Here is a 12,872-nt window from a genome sequence, read left to right on the forward strand (position 1 = left end):
AATAAAAGAAACCAGACTTTCAAATTGAAAACCCCCTGGAATGATATTAAGGACGGAATTTGTTCCCTCTTGAAACGCCGAACATACCCCGGTGTGTGCAGCTGAATATACAATGGCATCTTATTTTGTTTACCAGCGACAGATACCTTTATTTTTGTATCGCTGCATTTGTCATCAAAATAAAACCATGCGCGGGGTTAAGAGTGAGGCCACAGATTATACATTTAGCCTGACGGTAGTGAAGTAAGAGAAAGAACTCAAGAAAAGATGAAAACACGGCACTGAAAATGTGTGAGATGTCATGGGGCATCGTCTGCTTGTGCAAGTCATGTCCATACTGTGATCTCACACATTTCAGCAGCGTTCGGAGAGCTCTTCCGGTGCTATGCCGGGGCTGTATTTAAGCGTTTTGTAATTTATAATAATCATTACTCCGAATGTTTCCAAGCATTGAATTTTGATAACCTTGTCGAATCAAAGTTTCAACTTTGCAATAATGAAAATAAATTTAGTTTTTAAAATCAATGAATATCAACTTTAAGGATGCGATAATCAAAGAAATCTTAACTTTTTGCTATCTTTTAATGGAGCCTTTTATTGATCAAGATCAAATAACAATCCCAAATGAACAAGATGGAAACAAGATATTCATGGAAGATGGCCATGGAGAAATGAATATTCAAACCAACAAATCTCAACTTAACTATTAGTATTCCGACTTCATTTTCAAATTATGTGATGAAAATAAAAGGATAAAGCATATGTTTTAATTTCTGCCAAGACCACTTAAACGTGTCAGATTATTCCCCCTGAAATGGTATTACTCGTATTGTTGTAAGGAGTCATGAATCAGTATTTTGTTTGTTAAATACAGGGTAATGCTTCCAGTTAACGCTGTCTGGTGGCAGGCCCTATAACCCATGGTCTTTACCCTGCTTTCTTATTCGTTTAGGTCAGGAATATTTTTGTGTTAATTCATCAAAGTGTATTGTGTTGATATAAGACAGTACAAGCGCATAGAATCTGGAAATGAAAAGGAAAGATTTATATTTTTGTAGAGAAAGTGTGATTTTTTTAAGAAATCAGAGTTTGTTATGTAATGCCCAAATGATGCATGTGTACGCGATAAACATCTACTGACACACCCTGTTGGATAGTTGCGCCATGTTTAAATGTAGCTTTGGGATATCAAGTAAATTATCAAGAAATATAAGTCCTAAAGGTAATCAGGAAAGATGATATAGCATACCATATTGACACTGCTGTCCCACGCGGCCTATTGGGCAGTTACATTTCAGCTTAATCAAATCCAATCCATTGTCGCATTCGGCTCCGTTGCAGCTTTCTGAAAAAACGGGAATATATCATCGTTTTAAATGATATGAAATAACATCTTGCACAAAAATCGTAAAACAATTATTGGATACTTTGAAGAGTACACAGTTCCATCAATTTCGTCAATAAAGAAAGAACTGTATCTTGTACCAGCCGAAATAACACAATGTAAACCTTGATAATTGTAAAGAAGGAAAACGAAACAAATGCATGGCCTAACGAGAGCTGAATTATATATAAAGTGTTTTAGGAACAGGAAATAATTTTCCTACTGCATTTTAACCAATAACCACTAAATTATGTTGTGAACAATGATATAGTGAGGTTCCTCAGGCCCATGTATATTTTAAGTTTTGGGGACACAGTGAACAAAAGCACTAACATTTTAAAAATTACTTATTATACACAGAGTTCTTCACAGAATCCACTGATCTAAATCAGGCCATCGTCCTTTATCACGCTTATTTCTGCTATTTCCTTTTTTTTTTTATGTTGTTGCATTTTTGGGTTGTTTCATTGGCATACAAAATTAAAATATCGGACATGCATAATATTTTCTTGAATTCTTCCCGACAGAATTAAAAAAACAAATTGTCTTCATGTTTAGTAAAAATTTGGAAAAGTGCCAAAAAATAATGTATAGCAAATACTGACTAAAGACTGCAACACACTTTTAGGCACTTGAGGGCTCAAGAGTGCAGCGTTTAGACTAATACAAAAACAAAAACCTTCTCGCTCGGTCGCCATGCGCCCTCACATAATATCCTTCAAAATGTACAGGTAAATATTGTAGAAAAAACCGAATACAGATTTTTCCTCGCATTTCGTCCCCCACCCATTTATGAAAAGAAATCGCCTCCCCTTTACTACTGCCATTACTATTATCATAAAGTGTATAATATTTTCATGGAAATACCAGGTAGGGTGCAGACGAGATGGTTTAGTAAGCGCCTCTCAGGTATCTTCTTAAGGTACCTGAAAGGCGTGGTCTTCATCAGACTGACTGGTACCAGTCTTATAGGCGAGCCCTCTGGAGGTTGAATGCTTCCACACATTGCTGAGACTATTGCCAGTGCTGGGATACAGAGAAAAGGGTACGGTTATTGACATTTATACAAATAATCCACAGCAGTGAGGGCATTAGTAAGAATTACCCACACAAGGTACCTTTGGAAAAGTCTAACACAGTTTGGACTGTTTCGAAGGTACCGAGCGTGGGTAATTTGACTATGAAATGCCCGAACAAAATGATGTGTATTATTTCTTTTATAAGATGATGTTTTATAACATGATTTTACTAATGACCGGTCATTAGTGTTTGCTAATGATCGGTCTTTAGTACAATTACGTGTTAGGCAATGTGGTAACAATATAATATTTCGAAGAAATTAACTCAAGGATAATTTTAATACTCTTTCATACATTCCATACAATCAGGTTTGGATTATTTAAAACGTTATTGGTCTCGCGTTTCAAAAGGTAAATGACAGGGCTATTGAAATTGCCTAAGGTTAATTTTTCGGAAGACTATGCGATCATGCTAAATGTAAGCAACAAACATAATAAGGAAATTAATAAACATACACAAAAAATAAGATGAACAATAGAAAACGAATTCCTAAACTGTGTTTATCTCATGTTATCTTCTTTTTTTTCCATATTTTTTCCTCCACAGGGATTTTATTGATTTTCATTTGCAACAAATTAACAAATATTATCTTTTCTCTTCGGGAAAGCGATGTTAATTGTCATAATGTATTTAAACTTTGCGGACTTAACATTTACCAGTAATGCTTGTGCAGAGGATCATTTGACCTCAGGCAAACGCAACCAGTTTTGCGCAAACATTTAACCTGTCCAATGACTTGTCCTGTTTTTTTTAAATTTATGACAATGAACATCATTTTACTTTATCACTTTTTAGAAAACAACCCATGGTAAAAGCTATTTTTATCTGAAATGTGCAGATCTTCGTAGTTTGTTTTTTTCGGTAGTAAAAACATAAGAAATTTTGGTATTCCAGTAATTAATATTGCATTAAACCCCCCCCCCTTTAACGGGAAGGACATTTTTTGCTACAATATTCAAAGCATTTAGCTTATATTTAAACGAGAATAGGTATACCCTTTGTAAATAGCTATGGCTTTTAATTCAAAAGGTTTAATTTGTTGTTTTATGTATCTAAATAGTGATAATGCTGTGTATGTAATTTAAGAAAATCCGATTTACAATGACTGGTATATTGATATTCATAAACAATGTGAGTAAAAAAAAAATACACCTAGAAAATTGCTAATTATTTTAAACATCATCTATGAACAGTAAATTATTATGCATTTTATGAAAGAGTGTTTTATCCAAAATCATTTGGTATCATTTTTGTGTGGTATGTGTTCACGCTTGGATGAACAGGAGGCATTGTTTGCGAGAGTGCAAAAATCGACTTGCGCCAAAGTTGCTTATGTGATGTTTAAATAAAACAATTGGGATATGAGTATTAAATAGGATTTTGCAGATCCAAATAACATCCCTAACAAAATTAATCATGCCACACATATCAAATATCGAATATCAAATATCAACGAACATTTGTGCGTGTGTGTGCGTGTGGGACTTTGCTTCTGCAAAAAGCATATGCAATGCATTTCATTTGATACTTTCAATTCATTCTCTCACTCCGCTAATCCCAACATAATACATACTGTAAGCATCACTTTGGCGCAAGTCGATTTTTGCACTCTCGCAAACAATGCCTCCTGTGCATCCAAGCTTGAACACATACCACACAAAAATGATACCAAATGATTTGGGATAAAACACTCTTTCATAAAATGTATAATAATTTACTGTTCATAGATGATTTTTAAAATAAATAGCAATTTTCTAGGTGTAAACTTTTCTTTGACTCACACGGTATAGTTACTCACTGGTGATTATGATTAAAATACTCAGCCACAAAGATGATGGAGCCGCCTGTTAATATAAATAAAATGAGCTAATTAATTTAGTTGCGAGTGAAATAGCGGCATTCACTGGGTCTATAAAGTACTTGGTAATATGAAAATAATGATAATGACATTCCTTCCTTGTACAGTGCGTATTGCATGATCTTATTACGTCTCTATGCGCTTCCAAATTATTTTTTTGATATTTTATCTCGGCTTAAGCTTCAGCCCCTGCAGCCGAAGCGCCCACTGCAATCAATATATACATCCAAGCATATACCAAATTATACTTCATCTGTATTGACCGCGGTAAATGTTGATTAAAGTGTCTTACTAAGACATTGGTGCTTCGGCAGGGATTCGAACCCTATACATTGTGGTTCACTTATCCACTAGACCACAGCACCTCTCCTATCGGTCACTCGCCAGCCGGTGCAGTAACGTCCTTTGTCAAGACATTATTCCACAATACATGAATGCCTCTCTCCACCGGGGAGACGATGGGTAATTGTGAAGATTGCTAAACAGCCTTTAGTACCTGACAGTCCTGACTGCGTTGATTATTGGTCCTAGATATATACACGGTGCATAATGGGACAATTAGGAATGTTATCCAATGAATAGAGATGGTGCACCTTGCGTACCGACTTGAAATCCAGTGATTAGGGGGTTATACTAAGGACATTTATTTATTTATTCATTCATTTATTTCTGATATTTAGACAGGGTGACTCATTATGACCAATAATGGTGGTCTTCCATGAGGCCCTGTTGGACATAATGAGGAACAATAGTTTAAACAAAATATATATTGTAATAACAAAATCATGAACATAAATTCATAACAGCAATAAACAATAAGTAAGAACATGTATAAACATATATACAAAGTATTTAGTATCCTCGTAATAAATGAATGGTTTATTTGTTTTGTTTTACTTTGCTTTTTCGTTCAAGAAAACGTTGCCGCATAATTATAATATTTTAATTTATCATTATAGCATAGACAGTAATTAGTTTTTAAATCCGATGAAAAGTAACTATTACATATTTAGGTAAGTATTAGATCTTGAAAAAAGGCAACATGTACTTTGAGAGTTCAATTGTGATACACATATTTACAACAACACAAAACATTACAGGGTAGTAAATTACTGGATTATATGAAAAATTAATGCATCTAATCTAGTATTGCAATTGAATGTACACTCTTAAATAACATTAAAACTACAAATGTATTTATAGCTGATAATAAATTATATGAAATAATTCTTTAAGTTTGAAAAGCATTATATCGTCCTACATTCAGTGCTAAGAAGACATACACTCATTTTATCTTATTGGGAATCGATAATGCAAGAATGTTTGAACATGTATTCAAAGGTGTTCACAGAGCTTGCCATTTTTAATTATCTGTCCAACTGATTCCATGCTATAATTGAAGAAACGAGGGGGCTATGTTTAAAGCATTCTGTTTTATACTTTGGCACAGAAAGAAAACCTTCAACTGCCTGACACGTATTATGCTGATGAATGTCACTTACTTTAATTAAACTTTCTTGTAAATAGGATGGTGCGAAATGACGTGTGCATTTGAACATCATATTAACACGCTGAAATTCAAAACGTTACTCAATTGGCATCCATTTTAGATTGCCAATCAATTCACTGGATGGAGTCTCGTAACTTTTGTTTGAAATTATTCTAGCAGCTCGTTTTTTTTAAACTTTCTTGAGTTTATCCGTTTGTTCCTGAAATCGATTTGACCACACATAGGAACCATAATCAAAGTTAGGCAATACAAGTGCATTATACAGCAACTTTAAAGATGTTATTCGTAAATAGTCCTTAGCTCGTTTTATTACACTGATATTTCTTTGCGTTACTTTTGTTACTTTGTCAACGTGCTTGGACCAATTCAATTCTTCATCAATAATTGATGACGTTAATTCTTTTCAATGCCTTTCAATTTATAGAAACGTTGAAGGTTGTTATGTTATTCAAATTTGCACGCGAAGCTATGGCCATGACGCAAGTTTTGTTTTTGTTTAGTACAAGGCGGTTTTGATTAATTCATTCCAGTAATTACGAAGGTCGATAAAAGCGACACCAGAGATCTTTCTGTTTTCAATGTTCCATGATAAATTATTTACAAATTTCACGAGAGCTGTTGTTGTAGAATGCTTCGCTCGAAACCCAGACTGATTAGAGTTCAAGATATTATTATCATCAATGAATTCAGAAAGTTAGTGATGTACTGCCCTCTCTATGATTTTGCTAACAACAGACAAATTAGAAATTGGGCGGTAATTGCATGGATTAGACATATCACCAGCTTTAAAAATAGGAATTACTCGAGCTGCTTTCCAGCCATTGGGTACACATCCCGTGGTCAAAGATTTGTTTATGATATCGTTTAACTATTCTGCTATCACATATTTCGTCATTTTTAAAAGACGACAAGAAATCTGGTCATCGCCAGTGGCTTTATCTTTGCATATGCGATCAATTTCCTTAATGACAAAGTCCTCAGACACATCGTCCAAATCAAATTTTGCTATTGGATTAACCGGCATATCATAATCAATCGGAGATTCAGTTTTAGTATTTTTCAGGTCTTTAGTTATATTTAAAGCACAGGTAGTAAAAAGGTTATTGAATGTATTAGCTATGGTAGGTGGATCTGATTTACGAACACCATTTCCAAACTATGCGGAGAGATCTTATTGGACCTAGGAATTACATGTTTCAGACACTTCGGTATTTTCCGAGAATTTCCACGATGTTCATTAATAAAGGGCATTGAATAATTATCGTAATTTATAATTTAATCTATAATTTCTACAATAAAATAGAACAACAGGACAATTATACATTTTACTACACTACAATTAACTGACGAAAATTGAATTGCAAAATTAATTAACATGTAAATTTTGTAAATTTCTGAATGATTTCAATTCAACGTCACTGGTCGGTAAACGAGACCAATACAAACGGTTTTATCCTAACATCTTTGGTGCTGAAGAGCTTAGAAAATAATCTTTTATACATTTTTTTACAAGTTCAACAATATTTTATGAATCTAAATAATTTATGACAGGTTCAAGTTCAAGTTCAAGTTCAAGTTCATTTATTCAAAACCACACAAAACATGATATAATCTTTTACATGAAAAAGAGACTGGTAATAGTACATTAATAAACATATATTAACTTGATTACATCATTAAATGAGTGATTTTAGGACTCCTGTAAAAGCTAAGCTTGTGAGCGGGGCCCTATAGTCAACAAAATACATACATTAACGATATGGCAAGGTTAATAAAAAGAATGTAATGTTTGTAAGTAGGTGTAGACATTTAACTTGGTTTTTAACCCCTATTTATATCGAGTATACAGATTATATCAACAACGTTTCTATAAAATGAAAAGTCTTTAAAAAAAGAAGCAATGTACCGGCTTTTGTTAATGAAGCTATTAGCGCAAACAGTATCAGACGATCTGCAACATGCCAAGTACTTTATTATGTACGAAGATAGACATTGTTATAGAAGACAGTGTACCAAAATCCATTGGCCTCATACAATATTAAAAGAAACCCCAAACGATTCGTTACAAAATATCTTCGTGGAATATGTCTTTTAATAAATTATAGCAACGATGTTTCTGGAAAATGTAGATTATTTTTCAAAAGAAACAATGCACCGGCGTTTGTTAATGAAGATATTTATAGCGCAAACAGTATCAGATGATCCAAAACATGCCAAGTACTTTATTATGTACGAAGATAGACATTGTTATAGAAGACAGTGTACCAAAACCCATTGGCCTCATACAATATTAAAAGAAACCCCCAAAGATTCGTTGCAAAATATCTTCGTGGAATATGTCTTTTAATAAAATATGTCACTGCCTATGTAAGATGTAAAGCACTTACCATTTCTGGTGATAGTTTTTGTTTTGGATGTGAATCACAGACTACGTCTTACTAAGGTGTGAGTATCTGTCTAGAAACTACAAGGTTTGACGCCAAATGGCAAGAAATGCGTGGTTTGCAGGCACAAATCCTTGTCGGTCGTTGTGCGTAACAGCGTCTGCAATTTGAGACTACTAAAGGCTCTGTACTTATCCGCTCCTGACAGAGGCAGGAACTGGTAGATCTAGGCTCTGCTCAAAGCTTTAATAATTATGGTAAATGTGACCTCACTGACTGAAAGAGAGACGGAGTGAACTCGTTGGCAAGTTTGCGCGTTTCTTGCTACAATCGAACTAATATCGCTACTTCTAATCTGAAAACCGAATGACCACTGACATACTTATAAATGCCTCTGCGATAGGCCATTAGGACTTGCCTTTTATTTTTCAGAAAAAAAAAACTGTTATTATAGTTTGCTATTGGTCATTTTCGTCAGAATCAGTTATACCAATCAATATTAAAGGTCAACAGGCATGAATCATGGTGTTATCATGGTAACAACTATTAAATCAAGAAGAACTGTAACAATGGAAAATAGTAATTGGCGTACCTTTATCAATTAGGGATATCAATCATTGATGAGAATTTTTTCAATGAGTACGAATTGAAAGAGCGATTACACGAGTGAATTCATGCACATCAAAAGCTAATTCTGACGAGCGCTGAAAAAACAGGAAGAGCGAAGAAGAATGAGCGAAATTTCTCGTTTAAACATTGATCCAGTTACGGTCACAAAAACCCTTTAAACAATAATTATTTCTATTGCTTATTGTGATTATTATTGATTCTTCCGAAGCGGAAGGATTTCATTGAATAACATATATCTGTTTGTATGATTGTAGGTTAAGTTGTCAGATTTTTGTCTATTGGTTATTTATACAATTATGAAAGTTATGATATTCTGCCATAATTTGGGTTTGCTGAAAAAAATAAGGATTGTTTGATCAACTTCACAACCTGTCAATTTGCAGTGACCAACTCGGAAGTGCTTCATAATAAGAGACAGATTTTCTTTGTATTTAAATATTTTCAAGCTGCATCATTGCACTTCTCTATACTCTTCTTGGCTAATCCAAAAAATTAAAATAAATAAATAAAATAATAACACATAATATCTTTATATTTCAGCCAACACATACAACATACCAATCTGTGTGTGGATCCTTGAGACGCACCCACACAACCCCCCTCTATGCTTTGTGCGTCCCACCAGTACCATGCTTATCAAGCCCTCTAAGCATGTAGATGCCAACGGAAGGGTCTACCTGCCCTATCTACATGATTGGAAACCAGTAAGTAGAACATTTAAAGATAAAGTTCTGGTCATGCGATTAGCGCAAACAGTATCAGACGATCCGAAACATGCCAAGTACTTTATTATGTACGAAGATAGACATTGTTATAGAAGACAGTGTACCAAAATCCATTGGCCTCATACAATATTAAAAGAAACCCCCAAAGATTCGTTGCAAAATATCTTCGTGGAATATGTCTTTTAATAAAATATGTCACTGCCTATGTAAGATGTAAAACACTTACCATTTCTGGTGATAGTTTTTGTTTTGGATGTGAATCACAGACTACGTCTTATTAAGGTGTAAGTATCTGTCTAGAAACTACAAGGTTTGACGCCAAATGGCAAGAAATGCGTGGTTTGCAGGCACAAATCCTGGTCGGTCGTTGTGCGTAACAGCGTCTGCAATTTGAGACTACTAAAGGCTCTGTACTTATCCGCTCCTGACAGAGGCAGGAACTGGTAGATCTAGGCTCTGCTCAATAATTAATATTATGGTATATGGTAAATGTGACCTCACTGACTGAAAGAGAGACGGAGTGAACTCGTTGGCAAGTTTGCGCGTTTCTTGCTACAATCGAACTAATATCGCTACTTCTAATCTGAAAACCGAATGATCACTGACATACTTATAAATGCCTCTGCGATAGGCCATTAGGACTTGCCTTTTATTTTTCAGAAAAAAAAACTGTTATTACAGTTTGCTATTGGTCATTTTCGTCAGAATCAGTTATACCAATCAATATTAAAGGTCAACAGCCATGAATCATGGTGTTATCATGGTAACAACTATCAAATCAAGAAGAACTGTAACAATGGAAAATAGTAATTGGCGTACCTTTATCAATTAGGGATATCAATCATTGATGATAATTTTTTCAATGAGTACGAATTGAAAGAGCGATTACACGAGTGAATTCATGCACATCAAAAGCTAATTCTGACGAGCGCTGAAAAAAACAGGAAGAGCGAAGAAGAATGAGCGAATTTTTCTCGTTCAAACATTGATCCATTCACGGTCACAAAAACCCTTTAAACAATAATTATTTCTATTGCTTATTGTGATTATTATTGATTCTTCCGAAGCGGACAGATTTTATTGAATAACATATATCTGTTTGTATGATTGTAGGTTAAGTTGTCAGATTTTTGTCTATTGGTTATTTATACAATTATGAAAGTTATGATATTCTGCCATAATTTGGGTTTGCTGAAAAAAATAAGGATTGTTTGATCAACTTCACAACCTGTCAATTTGCAGTGACCAACTCGGAAGTGCTTCATAATAAGAGACAGATTTTCTTTGTATTTAAATATTTTCAAGCTGCATCATTGCACTTCTCTATACTCTTCTTGGCTAATCCAAAAAATTAAAATAAATAAATAAAATAATAACACGTAATATCTTTATATTTCAGCCAACACATACAACATACCAATCTGTGTGTGGATCCTTGAGACGCACCCACACAACCCCCCTCTATGCTTTGTGCGGCCCACCAGTACCATGCTTATCAAGCCCTTTAAGCATGTAGATGCCAACGGAAGGGTCTACCTGCCCTATCTACATGATTGGAAACCAGTAAGTAGAACATTTAAAGATAAAGTTCTGGTCATGCGATTGCATTGTGAAAGTAACATTGTGGAATCGATCAGAAAAGGTTGATCATAATCTAGCATATACGTATTGTTGTGTTATAGAGTGGTGAAGTGTGACGTCATCAAAAAATCTAATTTTAGAATTTTTCAATTTTTCTTCATTTTCCGAAGGAGCATAACAAATAATGTCCAAATGTCGAAAACCAGTTGAAAATGTTAATTATTGGCTGAGATATAACCAGCTGAATGAAAAGATTTCCTATAGGAGCTCAGTGTTATATTGCTCTGGTTCATAAAGTTATAGGATCAATCGTAATTCTTTATCAGATGGGGCCCTGGTGTAAATATTTACATGTTACAGCAAGTGTACTTGTTGTGTAGATACATGTAATCACTTTGTGGTCAATTTCTAGAACTAATTTAATTCCTAAATGTATACTAAACCCAAGCTCTAATCCTTCATCTGTTCAAACTCAAGCCCGGAGCATAAACGTCTCCGGAGTAAGTATTGGATCACCTTTGCATCTCTATGATAATGCATCTCTTTCTGTCTTTGTTTCTTCACCAGAACAACTCCGATCTTGTTGGGCTGATCAAGGTCATGACAGTCGTCTTCGGAGAGAGCTCTCCCGTCTATGCCAAATCAGCAGGGCAACCGCCGCCCCGCCCCTCCTACACCCCACAAGGAGGTGGGATGCCCCAGCACCCCAGTTACCCACAACCGCAGCAGTGTAAGTTGAGACTAGAACAATAATGCATGTAACGATTATCTTGATTGGCCATTGTCCATTTGCAATTGATTGCTACCTCTGCTCTGTTTTTACAGGGCCCAGGGCCCGTATTCAATTCAATACTTACGTACAAAATTTAAGCTTTTTACTTAGTATTTGGCTTAGATAAAATACTTAGCCAATTTGGGTATTCAATTCAAACTTTTGGCTACCGGTAAGTATTTTACCCTACATTTAAGACAGCTCCTACCAGAATTAAGCCATTTTTTTGGAGGCCTTTATTGGCAGGCATATGGTTTTCTAATACCCTTTTCACATCTACCAAATATTGCTTAACCCCGGGAAATAGGTGGGGCTAAGGGGGCTCTTAGCCCCACCAATTCCTTCCTTAGCCCCACCAATTACCCGGGGTAATTTTAGCCGGCTTTCTGTTCACATTACGTTTTGCCAAAGTGGGCTAACCCCACAAATAGTACGGGACTATCTGGCCCTGCAAAATAGCAGGGTTAGCCGGGCAATTGCGGGGTTAGCCGGGCAATTACTACCCTTTTCACATCTATTTTTCTTAACCCCGGACTATCCTTAACCCCATACTATCCTTAACCCCATACTATTTTTTTTGCTGTTCACATCTATTTTCTTAACCCCGGACTATGTGCTTAGCCGGGGTTAAGAAATTTCACGCGATTCACACTACGTTCGCCTTAGCCCCGGACTATTCGATAGCTCATGAATATTAATGCTTTTGCTACCGCGCATGCGTAACGTGAACTGCATGCATAGCGCGCGATAAATGCAAATTCACGACCACACGACCACGCTGTCTGTGATTGGCTGTTGCTTAGCCCCGCTTCTCCTTAGCCCGGTTCGGATTCACACTACGCAGCTTAGCACCACAATTGCCCGGCTAACCCCGCAATTGCCCGGCTAACCCTGCTATTTTGCAGGGCCAGATAGTCCCGTACTATTTGTGGGGTTAGCCCACTTTGG

The sequence above is a fragment of the Strongylocentrotus purpuratus genome, unplaced genomic scaffold (assembly GCF_000002235.5).
Source record: "Strongylocentrotus purpuratus isolate Spur 01 unplaced genomic scaffold, Spur_5.0 spur5_contig_842, whole genome shotgun sequence".
NCBI lineage: Eukaryota > Metazoa > Echinodermata > Echinoidea > Camarodonta > Strongylocentrotidae > Strongylocentrotus > Strongylocentrotus purpuratus.